This window comes from Pelecanus crispus, chromosome 7 (genome assembly GCF_030463565.1).
Source record: "Pelecanus crispus isolate bPelCri1 chromosome 7, bPelCri1.pri, whole genome shotgun sequence".
Taxonomy (NCBI): Eukaryota; Metazoa; Chordata; class Aves; order Pelecaniformes; family Pelecanidae; genus Pelecanus; species Pelecanus crispus.
The window spans coordinates 10,196,028-10,210,630 of NC_134649.1; positions in this window are offsets into that span (position 1 = coordinate 10,196,028).

Sequence of the window (14,603 nt, forward strand, 5' to 3'; positions counted from 1 at the left end):
TACTCCAATTTGGAGACCTCAGAAAATTACTGTGACAAAACATTTTTCCTGTCATTTAAACACAAAGATAAAGAAAAGACTTCAGGAATATTCCATAAATGGTCAGTTTCTCTCTCCTCCATTTTCTTCCTCCTTATCCCTCCTAAATATAACACAAGCCTAGTATCATCCAAGCCAAGCATGTACCAATGGCTTTGAAATGAAATAAAAGTGGGATTGGTTATTGATGATGGATACTGATGGATATCTGATGAAGCTTTTCTGTATAGCTAGTTTTTTGCCATTTTTGTCATAAATGAAGTAGCAACTTAAGATGTTGTTTTAGATGGAGAGATGAAATGCAACTGAACCTCTCCTGGAAAACAAACGCTATTTTGTATACCACTGTACAGGTTTGAGGGGTATCAAAGATGTAAGAGGGAGAAGATCTGATAGATCCTAAATCAAAACTCTCTTTCTTTGCCTTGTATCTTACCAGCAGAGTCACTGGAGGAGATGCCTGGATTTAATGTGAAATTATGTTAAAACTTTGTTTGAGGAAGCTGCCAGGAGCTCAGCTACAGTCAAGTAACTCTTTGCAATGTCATCATTACCAGCAGCAGGTATTTATTGAAAAATCAAATGAACCATTTCCTAAATACATAAGTAAAAACCTCACAGGCTGGTAAAGCATGAGAAGTGGTGTTGCTTAGCTGACTGGACACAAGATTGAGTTTCAGATGGCCTGGGTTCAGCCCTTGGCCGTGCTGTGGACCTGCACCCTGTGACCTTGAGTTAAGGTTCTCTTTCTCTCTCACCCGGCCCTGGTGTCTGTCTGGCTTTGTTATCTGTGGGAGTTATTAAAGATGGTGTGGTTAAGCATCAAAACCATAAATCAGATGAGGAGCTATTGGGGAGGGAAAGGACAGTTGAAGGTGGCTGCGTTTCCTCCAGCTTTGCTGCTGTCCTTCCAGGTACTGATGCAGTAGCATTGTCCATGGTCAGGGATGGGTATGCTGGACTTGGGCGAGGCTGGGCAGATTGCACAGATACAGTGATCCCTGCTGGGCCTGGCTAAATGGGAAGAACCAAGCCTCTTAGCTGTGGGTCTGCTGGTGGGGCAGGCCCTATTTAGTCATGTTGTAGGTGGGTTCAATTGCAAAGACTTTGTGGCCAAGACTGTTTTAAATCTGGTGGCTGTCCCCAGAATAACTGGAGCAGGATGTCAGTGGGAGCCTCCAGAGCTGCTACAGCACTAATACTGATCAGTCTCTAACAGATAATGTTTCCCATCTCCAGCTTTTAAGAGAGCCTTGTGGGCCAAGTGAATGGAAATCTTCCTCTCTGTTTTACTGGTTGCAGTCTCCAGTTCAGGCAGGTATAACAGGGAAGTGCCTGTTCACTGCTCCATCAGCTCTGGATGTTCTCCAGATGCCACTGGGGAGACCTGGTGGCTCCTGAGAGAGAAAATATGCTCATGAAGGCTCATTGGAGTGATTACTAGCTATCTCACACCTTGGGAAACCAGTGCTATCTGTGGCTCTGCCCTGAGGAAACTAGGTACCGACTGGATAACGGCCAGGCCTGGGCGAAATGGCCGTGCAGAGCATGACAAGGGAGCCAGGAGGAAGGAAATTAAGTCAGGCCTGTCATCCACACCAGATGCACACTCATGCTTTGCTACGAGCTCATTACCCCCTGACCATGCGCTGCCCTGATCTGCAGCTACAGCTGCTGGGGGAGCTGCCAAACTTCTCAAGGATCCGGCCCGTTCCCAAAGCTCCCTTTCAGGCGTGAGGCAGCCCTTTCCCCAGGGCCCTGTGCGGAGCAGTGATGGCTAAATGAGTAATACAGAAATCTCCCTGCACAGCCAGCCATAGCGCAGTGTTGAAGGACAGAGATTTGTAGGGACCAGTATGATCCCTCCTGGGCTTGTGTCGTGGCTGATGGACGGCCAAGGCTGAAAATGTTGGGTGGGTAGTGATCACAGAAAATATTTGCATTGTTTGTCAGGACGTGAAAAGTCATGGGGTTTGAAGGATATATCCACTGAGTTCAACCAGTAAGTAGTTGCTTAAGACAGCCCGCTGCTGGGACAATCACATCATGGCCTCAGGGCAAGAGGGGAGAAGATCCTGTTCCCCACAGGTCTGCTGGCAGCAGCCCTGGCTCTGTCCTGAACTCCTGCAAGACCGGCATGACTGCGGCTCTGATCCCAGGGGCCACGGCCGAGGAAAGAGGAGACGAGCTCAGAGAGGAGGCTCTGTGGGAGCTTCTGACACCGGGAGATGAGGTGAAAGAGCTGGAGCTTGGCCTTTTTGTGACTCTTGGTAGCACTGATTTGTTTGAAGAAGTAGCAGTTGGAAGGAGAGGGAGTGGAGCAGACACAGCTGTGGAGTAGGAGGCCAAAGGAGAAAGAGGCAAGACGAGGGAAGACCACTGCTAGGAGACTCATTCAGCCAAGCCAGCTGCAGATCTCGTGGCGTGTTTGGGGTTTTATTTAACTGATTTTTATACTAACAGACAATTAAGCTGATCTATTTATTTTTTTGTTGTATGTTTCCAGTACTGAGTCATTTCCTGGGGGGCAGGAGGAAAATAGCATTTTTCTCAAAGCTTCAAAACAGTGTTTTGGGGTTTGGGTTGAGGATTCTTTGTCTGTTTGTTTGTTTCCTTTATTTCAATGAAACAGCTACGTTTCAAAAAGCATGAAAACAAAAGCCAGAGGTTGACAACCCCTAAGCTTCTGCCAGAGTTGCTCTTTGCTCACAGAAATGGGTGTCCATAACGGGTAGCCCAAGGCAGCGTACAGGGTGAAGGATGAGACCTGCCAAAGCAGCCAAGCACCAGACTGCCTTGTCATCATACTCACCCGCGGAGGTTGATGCTTTTTCCAGCTCCTACACACGTCACTGGTGTTGGTGCCTGTCTGCTCCGCAGCATTGCTGACCTTTCTTCTGGTTTACACATCGAACGGACTGTTTTGGCAGTGGTTTCCAGTTCAGTAAGCCACATGCCTTTGCACTGTAGTGGACGTAGATCAAAGCTGGCTGTTGTCCCCAAAGTTTATGTGTTAGTAAATGCTGTTGGTCTAGGGAAGCCTAGTGTGAAATAGTGGTGAATCTGGATCTTTTTTTTCCAGAAAGCCACAAGTAAAATGTGTTTGTTAGATCTTTGACTAATAAAAGTGGTCATCTGCAATCAAGCTAATTTGCTAGAGATTAGAGCCTATTTAAAACCAAAGAAGCAAAGGGGCTGCCAGCCTCAGAGCTAAGCGCACGCACAGAGCAGCATGCATTGACAACTAAGAGATGCACTGTTTTTTTGAAAATAAACAGCAGTTAACCGCCCTGAAGGAGAAGGCACACCACCCCCAAAGCTCCCAAGCACCAAATTCACTCTGTCCTGTCTTGCCTGTGGGTTGGGGACAGGTGAACCATTGGCCATCGTGGTACAAACAGCAAAAACTTCCATTGACTTCAGTGGGTCCTGGACTCATCTCGTGGCCTTTTTTGTTTGTTTGTTATGCATATCCTGTAGTACTTGGTGTCCAGAAAGTTTTTTCGCATAGCTTCTCAATGGAGAAGGAACAAAACATACTCTTTCAGAGCTATTGCTCGTAAGTCACGCAGCTGGCACGAGAAGGACCATTGCTCTTGGTTGAGCATTGGTGTAATTAAGCTGGAAGTCAAATAGAGCCAGTGCAGTTACTTCAGATCCAGAGAGGTTTATCTCACTGCAGTATTTAGCCTGTTCACCTCCCTAAATGATATGCCATGAAACCAGTGGTGGGAAGAAAGAAAACTTTTAGAGGTGTGCTCATTGACCCAATTAATATGGCAGGAAACCACAAAAGGTATGTTGGGACCATGCACAAAGCAAACTTGATCCTGTCTCTACCCACGGTTTCTCGTGTCTTTTTTTCTTGGTGCTGATGCTTGCTAGGACCCTTAGCACTGCATGATGGGCAGTAACACCTGGAATTAAGTGCTAGCCTGAAGTGCCAACCCTTGGAAGTCAACAAGCATGTGGTCAACAAAATATGGCTTGTCTGAAAGCAGCTTGATTTCTTATTCACAGCAAATTCTATTAACCTATTCTCAACTAAATTGGGGAGGGGCAGTGATTTAACGTTATAAAACAAAAGGAAGCAAGAGGATACTGGTGACTAATTTCCTCCAAACAACGTCATATGGGTCATCTTCCTCATATGTTGTTTGTTTTGCTGATTAGTCTTTAGGTAGATATTCATATATCAACTGTTATTTTCCGCTGTGAATTGTGGTTTTCTGCCCGGCAGCAAGTCCAGTTTCCAGGGTAATTCTGAAGCCAACTTCTTTCTAACTACGCAAAAGATGAACTGTGTTTCCTGCAACTTTAATGTCTCTAATGTTACTGGTTGAGTAATAGCCGGACACAACAGTGCCTTCTGTAAGGAAATATGCCAATAGTTGTTGCTTAGATGATAAAACTTACTTCTTTTTAAATTAAAAAAAAAGTGTTTTGAATGATTTGAAGCTGCAATAACAGTCCTTTCCAGTCAAAGCTTACCCTTCACAACAACAGGATGCATTGCTCTGTTTAAGCAAGTAATAATATTGGTTTTAGTGACTACACATGCTTTGCTTCCTGTTGGGGATATTGCACAGAAAACGAATTCATTGTGTATCAGATAACTAATTCATTGTGTATTTACAGTTTTTATATACAGAGATGTTTTCTAATACCATCTGTGTGCAAAGAAAATATATCTTTGCAATAAGCTAGTGTGGTCTGTTCATTGGCTGCACGAGCTACAACAAAACTAAGGAAAGCAGCCTCTAAAAGACTGCGCTGCTCTGTTAGTATTAGCAAAGCCGTGTATATTTAGGGTCTCAATGCTTCTTTCTGACTTATGGTCAGAAAAATTTATTGTCACAAAACGTTCATTCTGCTTGTACAAGACCTTTCACCTACAACCTCCCAGTTGCTTAAAAGGCAATTACTGGGAGCAATGGCAAGATTTAGCCTAAGGACTTCTGCATTTGCCCCCTGCTAATGATCTGCTGGGATTCTGTCATCTCCCAAAACATAAGCATAGCAGCAGTAATTCTGATGTCTGTCACTGCTTCCTTACTTATATTAACAGTTTACTTCATGGCTGACTTCCCATCTTGCTAAGTAAGTTTCTCCATGTCAGGCTGTACTAATGAATAGAGAACAGATTCTGAGCTCGCTCTCTTCCAGGGGAAAACAGCACAAGCTTGGCTGAAATCAATGGAATTGCTCTGCTTTGACCCTGGAGTAAGGAGGATCCTTGTCCGCCTTCAGGACAGGCCGAAAAGGACCTGGGGGTGTTAGTAGATAGCCGGCTGAACATGAGCCAGCAGTGTGCCCAGGTGGCCAAGAAGGCCAACAGCATCCTGGCTTGTATCAGGAATGCTGTGGCCAGCAGGAGCAGGGAGGTGATTGTCCCCCTGTACTCGGCGCTGGTGAGGCCGCACCTGGAATACTGTGTCCAGTTTTGGGCCCCTCACTACAAGAAAGACATTGAGGTGCTGGAGCGTGTTCAGAGGCGGGCAACGAAGCTGGTGAAGGGTCTGGAGAACAAGTCTTATGAGGAGCGGCTGAGGGAACTGGGGTTGTTTAGCCTGGAAAAGAGGAGGCTGAGGGGAGACCTTATCGCTCTCTACAACTACCTGAAAGGAGGTTGTAGTGAGGTGGGTGTTGGTCTCTTCTCCCAAGTAGCTAGCGATAGGACAAGAGGAAATGGGCTTAAGCTGCGCCAGGGGAGGTTTAGACTGGAAATTAGGAAAAATTTCTTTACGGAAAGGGTGGTCAGGCATTGGAACAGGCTGCCCAGAGAGGTGGTGGAGTCACCATCCCTGGAGGCGTTTAAAAAACGGGTAGATGTGGCACTTCGGGATATGGCTTAGTCTGGTCTACCCTTGATTAGTCTAGAGTGGGCTTGGTAGTGTAGGTTAATGGTTGGACTGGATGATCTTAAAGGTCTTTTCCAACCTAGATGATTCTATGATTCTATGATTCTATGATTCTATGATTCAGGTAAATGCCCTGGGGCTTTTCTTTCAGCCAGGCAAGTGCTGCTGCTGACATTCTCCTAGAAGCAATTAACATTTCAATCATCTTTGTATTTCAGCAATGCAGTTCCTGTCATAGTGCTGAAGCAATAAGACGTGACAGGCAATGCCCCACACCCCCGAACTGAGAGGCCATAATGAGATCCCAAGAACTTCCCTTATGGTAGAGGACAGGCTGGATCTCTGCACTGCGCATCTCGTGAGATGCTGGGGAAGGAAACGCACATCAAAGCCGGTGACAACTTTTGAGTGTGCCTATGCAAATCAAGGCTGTGCTGTGGTCTCCATTTGTTTATAGAAATACATATTTTTTAATCTATCTGTCTGTATGTCAGTGGAGGGTTTTCAGTCAGAAAACTATCAACATTTGCAGATCCAGGGTTTCATTCATCCTCTGAAGTCAGACTGAACATCTGCCAGCCCAGCCAATTGTTTTAACATTTTCCTGCCGAGCTATCTGCTGCTGGGAAGAGGAAGGGGGCTGTTAAGCCACCGTCTAACCCCAAGGGCCAAGTTTCCTTGTTAGTGTAAATCACGAGCCTCCTTTCAGTCCAGTGAAGTTAGAATGGACTGTGTGTTTTCCCAGTGCCAACAGCCAAAAGGGTAACTGGGTCACAGTAAATAGTGTGCGTAAAGGGAAAAAAGAGGCTCAAGGGGAACCTTGTCATTGAACTTCACCTTTATCCTCTTGCCACGTGAATTACAGTCCCTGAACACTTCAGCTCAAGCCATGTTTAGCTCCTTTATCACTTACACCCCTTTTCCACCCTGTTTGTTCCTTTGCCCAGATCTTTCACTGTGGTTAATTGACCTGGTTTCACTGATTTCTGTGAAGATCGGCCAAGCCTCCCAAGCTGGAGAAGTGGGTCACCATGCATCGCCTACACCAGGGCTTCAGTGGGAGTTTGCCTTGAATCTCTCTTAAGTGAGGAGCCTTTCTGCTGACACGTGAAGCTCCATTTTCACCTCTATTTCACCAGACTATGACTGGCTTCTGTAGGAGGAATGCCTGGGAAGTGGTGTGAGGAAAAAGAGGGTCTGGTGACTCAACATCTGTGCAAACCATGTGTAAGTTGCTTCAGATAAATATAACTCAGAACTTACTCTGTTTTAAAAGCTTCAGACAGAAAACAAAACCAGCAGATTGTAACTCCCCAGCAAGGGGGTTATTGCCAAATGGATGCACTGCATCAAGCGCTTACAAGAAACAAATGTATCCAAGAGGGAGAAATAATTGTTCTGTTAAAAATTACTGCAAACAAAACTGAAAATGTTGCCATCACTGCTGAAATTTGAACTGTGACATAGTGGAATTTCCATCCCTCAAAAAACTGCCTTTTGGCCCAAACTGGGAGGCAGAAAGCTTTCTGTTTAAAAAAAAAAAACAAAACAACCAAACAAACAAAAAAAAAAAAAAACCAACAGAAGCCACAGGATCTACCCTTTAAACCCACTTTCTTTTTAGACTAGGCTAAAATTATGCTTAGAGTTGTATTTATTAAGCTAAATGATCAGCTTTAAAAAGACACAGTCCAGAAAAACAGGAAAGTAACTTAGATCTCCTTTTATGACATGGTGACCTGCCTGGTGGGTGAAGGAAAGGCTGTGGATGTCATCTGCCTGGACTTTAGCAAAGCCTTTGGCACAGTCTCCCGTAACATTCTTCTTGGGAAGCTGGCAGCTCATGGCTTGGACGGGCGTACTCTTTGCTGGGTAAAAAAATGTTTGGGTGGCCGAGCCCAGAGAGCAGTGGTGAATGGAGTTAAGTCCAGTTGGCGGCTGGTCACGAGTGGTGTTCCCCAGGGCTCAGTTTTGGGGCCAGCCTTATTTAATATCTTTATCAACGATCTGGACGAGGGGATCGAGTGTGCCCTCAGTAAGTTTGCAGACGACACCAAACTGGGTGGGAGTGTCGATCTGCTCGAGGGTAGGATGGCCCTGCAGAGGGACCTGGACAGGCCGGATCGATGGGCCGAGGCCAACTGTATGAGGTTCAACAAGGCCAAGTGCCAGGTCCTGCACTTCAGGCACAACAACCCCATGCAACGCTACAGGCTTGGGGAAGAGTGGCTGGAAAGCTGCCTGGCTGAAAAGGACCTGGGGGTGCTGGTTGAGAGCTGGCTGAACACGAGCCAGCAGTGTGCCCAGGTGGCCAAGAAGGCCAACAGCATCCTGGCTTGTGTCAGGAATAGTGTGGCCAGCAGGAGCAGGGAGGTGATTGTCCCCCGTACTCGGCGCTGGTGAGGCCGCACCTGGAATACTGTGTCCAGTTTTGGGCCCCTCAATACAAGGAAGACATTGAGGTGTTGGAGCGTGTTCAGAGGCGGGCAACGAAGCTGGTGAAGGATCTGGAGCACAGGCCTTATGAGGAGCAGCTGAGGGAACTGGGATTGTTTAGCCTGGAGAAGAGGAGGCTGAGGGGAGACCTTATCGCTCTCTACAACTACCTGAAAGGAGGTTGTAGTGAGGTGGGTGTTGGTCTCTTCTCCCAAGTAGTTAGCGATAGGACAAGAGGAAATGGGCTCAAGCTGCACCAGGGGAGGTTTAGATTGGATAGTAGGAAAAATTTCTTCACGGAAAGGGTAGTCAAGCATTGGAACAGGCTGCCCAGAGAGGTGGTGGAGTCACCATCCCTGGAAGTGTTCAAAAAACAGGTAGACATGGCACTTTGGGACATGGTTTAGTCTAGTCTACCCTTAATTGGTTTAGTGGTGGACTTGGTAACGTTAGGTTAATGGTTGGACTGGATGATCTTAAAGGTCTTTTCCAACCTAAACGATTCTGTGATTCTATGATTCTATGATTAGTGGATGTGGACAATTTATTCATCTCAATGGAAGCACTGGACTGTGTCAAGTTAAGCAGCAGATTAAGCATATAATCAATTCAGAGCCAAAATGAATCAAATATCTGTAAGAAAAAAAATCAATCCCGTCTCAGTACAACTAAAGAAGTGCCTTGTACTTTAACCAGATTCCCTTTTGAAATATAGAGAATAATAGCCATTTGTGAAAATAGACACCTCCCAGGCTGAATCACAAAGATGCTTGGAAATGAACAACAGAATTCAGGCAGTCACATTTACTGTAAAACAAAGGAGTCCCACTTCACCCTAGTACCTCCATATTCTAGTGTAATGCTACTCCCTAGAGTACAGTTGCAAGTGTTTTTCTTAGTATAGTGTGAATGACTCAGCCCACAAGGTTTTTTTCCTCTGTTCCCCCTGAGTAACCAAAGTGCAGGAAGAGGAAAATGGTGTGTTTCACATGGGAAGTTTTTCAGTGTCTTCCTGAACTTGTCAGACCTTCCTCCTCTGCTTTCTAACTCTGCAATACTTTTACTGCAAGCCGGTAATGGCTATGTTGAGAATGAAAAGGGATGGCTAAGAGGGCCAGCAGATACATCGAGCTATGTGCCATTCTTGGTCCACCTATTCAAGTGTGCCTTCACGACCGAATATAACTTCAGTGTCAATATGAAGCTAGTGGCCCCCGGTCTAGAATGCAGCTCTGGCATTTAGTGTGGTCACTGAAAGCCTTGCTGATGTGTATCAGACTGGGAGCCTGTGGGAAGGGGGAGTCGTCTTCTAATAACCAGAGCACGGAGATCTGTCAGCCTGGTCACTGCAGGGTTGCAAGGCATCACCTCCTATGTAACATTTGTAGTACTCAGTCTTTATTACCTGCTGACAAACATGAGCACCAAACTCCCTTTTATTATTGAATAAAGCGAAAGTAGTGAGATACTAGATTCTCGTGGTCATGGGAAAATAAGGAATGTGTGCTTAGCTGTAGTATGGCGCTCAGCCAGTTGTGACTGTCACAGGATTGTTCCAATTATTCCGTCATTGTATATACAGTTAATACATGAAAGCCAAGGCAGGCAAACGTATGCTTTGGGGGTTATTTTCTGCACAACCTCTAATCTTTCCTCAGGAAATTACCATGTAGTTTATCAGTACCTTGGCATTAATTTTTAAAACCTCAAGACTTCAACCAAAAGGAACTGGCCCTTTACTGTTTTTCTTTCTTATAAATGTAGTTGGTTTTACCTCATTAACTATTTAGCATCCTGGCAGGTTATCGCAATGAGCTTAGGTTGGCAGAACCTCAGGGTTGTAGCCCCTGAAGGAAAATGTCATTGCTCTCCTTATCTGATACATTTTGGTTAGCAGAGGTTTAAAAGCAGCAATAACAGACCCTTAATAAGATATGTTTGGCAGGAAGATACAAAATAACTATTAATCTGGTTTACATCTGTTTCCTTTTTCATTCATTTTCCCATATCGAATTGCATACTTAACATTAATCAGCTATCAAAGTAGCTTGGATTATTTCGTTTCTGGGTTTAGCTTCCACCTCAGTGTCATTGAATTTCGTTACTGCTACTTCACCAATAAATAATGAGTGCCTTTTTACCTGGTACCCAAATCTCCTGCAGTAAAAGTGGTTAGCAGCACGTCTCTTTAAACACTCATGTCAGACAAAAGTTTGAAGAGTGACTAGGCTAGCTCCGTTCAGTTCTGTGTTGCCAGAGAGTTCATATGTGTAGAGTCTGATAATTACAGATAAAAGAGTATGAGATTTTGGAAGATTGGGGGCCAATCTGTGGAAAGCTTTATGCACTTCAGAGAAAACCTATCTTTTGAGTAAGCGTATTTCCCCTAAAGTGCCTTATATATAACAGCAGATGTTGCACAGCAGGTTCAGAAAAAAAAGGGGAAAATAGTTATTTTTTCATAGGATGGTAAATAATGTTTGTTGGTTGTTGTGGTTTTTTTTTTTTCTCTGGTGATGAGAAAAGTTTCATCTGTTTAGAGAAATGTGAGAGTTTGCTTCTGCCAGTCATTTTTCAATGTTCAGGTGTAGCGGGCTGACTCCTGGGGTATGGGTTGCGGTCAGTCATCCTGGCTGGCCAACAGTGCATGTCATCTATAGAAAAGAAGGGGTCTGAAAATAAGAATATTAAGTGCTTCCTAAAAAGGCAGGGCTGACCTAAGCATGGCCCCTGTACTCAGCGCTGTATTTGTTTGCAACTCTGCAGGTGCCAAGTGTGTTGACTGTATTAGAAGTGGATAAATGCAACCCGATAAGGACAACTGTGATGTTCTGCGTGTTGGTGGGAATAATCAATGGCAAAGAAATGGGGTAAAGAGCCAGCAGAATGAGCAGCAGTTGGCTGAAAAGGTATGGGGGTTAGAGTGGACTGCAGGCTCAATGAGAGCCAGCAGTGTCATGCAGCTCTTAATTTAAAAAAAAAAAAAAGAGAGAGAGAAAAAAGGCAAACATCATACTGGGATAGATCAGTGAAAGTGCAGTCTATAAGCTGTGAGATCATCCTACTATTCTACTCAGCATGAGTAAGGCCACAGCTGGGGTACCAATATCCAGCCAGGGGCTATGCACTTGAGGACAGCTGTGGGTCAGCTTGAGAGAGGTGAAGAACAGGAATGACTCAGAAACACAAGTTACAAAGAAAAGTTGAAGGAACTGCATTAATCTGAAGAAATGACTGAAGAGAGGTAACGATAAATATGTAAATAGCTGCTGTGAAGAGGAAAAGAGACTATTCTTAATCTCGATTGTAGGAAAGGTAGTGGTGGGCTTAAATCATAGAAACACATAGCTTTGGAAATTAAGAAAAAAAAATTGCCAACGGGAAGAATGGAGACACAATGGAATAGGTTGCCTGTGGTTGCCTCACTAGAAGTATTTAAGAACAGGTTAAAACATATTAGTTAGGCATGGCATGGGTTTGCTTCCAAGCAGGACTGGGAGACCTAAAAGGTCACTCGGTTCTATTTATTATGCTTCTGTGCTTGGATGTAATTATACTACTTTTTTAGATGTTAGGGACCAAATATAGAAGACTTTTCTAGGAAACTTCCCCTAGACAATGAACACTGGGGTTTGATCTTTTGGAAACTACCATGACTAAAAGGCAATGTGTGGGGATTCAGTTTGCCAGCAAACAGCGCGGGGGACTCTCTCAGCTCAGTGCCCTCTCTTCTTCTTCTCTTTATTCCTTAGAATTTATCTTTTGAGCTAAAAAGGTGCCACATTTTGTTTTAAGTAATGGCAACAGCTGTAGGGAGTTGGTGAAGAACAAAGCCAGAACGTGTCTTTTCTGCTGCCTCCTATTGCTCTTCTCACAGAGAGGAGCAACTCTGCTCATCTGCTTCTACCCTGAACAGTTGCATCTTCCATTGGTCCCACATGCCCAATCCATTCAGCCAGTGCTGCACACAGGGTATACTGCAGGATTTACAGGATTTACTGCAGCACTTTTGGTAGCTTCGCCTCTTCCCTCCAGATTCATTTTGCCAGGGTATCCGTTCACTCAAAGTTTTCCTCTGTTTGCTGCCAGAATGTCAGGGTGGAGAATTCAAGATGAGTACTGCAAAAACAAAGAGCAGGCTTGGGGCATGCAGCAGTTCTAGATGTCTTGCTGTTGTTGCCATAGGAGGCAAAAAGAGTGCCACCAGCATCTAGTGACAGGTAAAGCAACCCCCAGGCAGCACCTCCAGTGAAGAGGGAATATGTTCCACAGTTCAGTTCCCTGCTTCCTTATGCACTGATAAAAGCATGTTACCAGAACAACAGGAGAACAACAGGTTTTATCCTGGCTTTCTAGGGAGAATAGGGGAGGTAACAGCTTAAAGAGAAGGAAGGGAGGAATAGGTAATGCTTGAGAGCTGGGCTATCTGGTTTCCAGCCTCAAATACGTGCTCCAGGTGAACACATGTGACCTGCTTTTCAGGTTTACATTTCTTTCAGTGAGTCCAGGGATGGTTCCAGACTGATGGCATTTTTTTGGTTTGTATGATTTGAGAAAACAGAGTTCAAGTGATGTTGAGAACAAAAAATTGATACACCTCCCGTAAGAAATAACAACCACCCTTGGCCCTTCTGTGCTTGGACTTTTTAAAAATGAAATTCAAGCTGATTATAATAGGTTTATTCCAGCTGAAGAATATGGTTCAGAGTTTGGATGTGAAGCTTGTCTTCATTTGACAGACAGTTGGAAGGGTACACATGCTTCAGTAAAGCATTGCTGATTTCTGACAGACAGTAGTATGCAAAAGCCTAAATATACTTTTCTATTTTAATTACATGACCAGTACTCATGAATGGGAGCCTGAGATTTCAAAATCCCCTGGAGGTTTGTGATGAAATGAAGCATATGTTTTCTGGTGATTTCTGGAAAATGAGGAAACACAAAAAACACTTGTTCTAGTCTTGATTTTTTGAGGAAACAATGTGATACACCATCAGAGTTTCCACATTATTGCAGGAGAATTTGGAAGTTCTCCACATGAATGCAAAGAGAAATACATCTACATGAATGTGCTCAGCGGGAACTAATTTGCCTTTCACCCCAAATATTAGGTGACTGCGAGGTAGACAGATTAAGTGGTTTTGGTGTGGTTTACTACAGTTAGTATTCCTTCCTTTTTTTTTCCTTTTTTTCCTATGGGTTTTCTATTGGTTTCTCCTTTTTTCTTTCTCTCTTATGCACTGTCTTCATATCCATGTCTTACTATTTTTCACACTTCTTTTTCCTAAGGCTTTCACTGTGCTTCATCCCAGTTCTTCCCAATATAGCTATGCGGATTTACAACCCCTTTCATTTCCCATGACACTGCTTACATTCACAGGGCAAAAATCAGCCTTTTCTTGCCAGGTTATGCAGCCATCCTCCCCACTACTCCTGAATGACTCTAGACTGCCATTCTCTTGAGCACTAAACTAGATTGGGATTTATTAAACCCTTAGCCCCCTGTTTGAATGATATATGGCCTCAGGCAGTAGGCACCAAGACGAATGCACACTGCTTCTTTGTAAAGGCACAGTAAACCGCGCTACAGAGTGCACTGCCCCAGGCATTCCTAAACTATCTTGTCCTGTGTCAGCAAGATGCCTTAAGAACTCTCTATAGAGCATTCACTGCTCCATTTTCCCTCTGCTCCCACCCTGTGCGTTTCAATACAGTAAGGAAAGGATTCATACTTAATTGAAATTCCTTTCATCAGCCCAGATATAGCCTGAACAAAGATACTGACATGAAAAAGCAGTCAAGAATGTATCTTTAAAATGTCAGTTTGCCAGTGACAAGCATAAAATGCAGTCACTGCAAATCAAGACTCTAAATCCTCATTGTATATCACATAGCTGCCACTTCCCTCCCTGCCATCCCTCCCATAAGTTTTGATGTTTGTACATTTTTGTTTTCCTTTCCATATTCTTCTCGTACTGTATTCACAGCAAATCTGAGGATAGCTGGGTCTTGATTAAGCTCCTGCAAACCTTAGAGAAAGCTCTTCTAAGCCCTGAATAGTGTCATTTATCTTAGACTCGTACTTCTGAAGAAATCGATCATTCAAGCTCTGTGGGTTTTCTCTACTATTTTTTTTTTTTTAACTCATTCTGGTAAAGTAATTGATGCAATTTTGTCCATATAGTCCTGTAAGTTTAATGCTACATGGTTTTACATGGCAGGAAATTGCTACGATCTTGCTCGGCTGCAGAAAGAGAAATAAGAAAT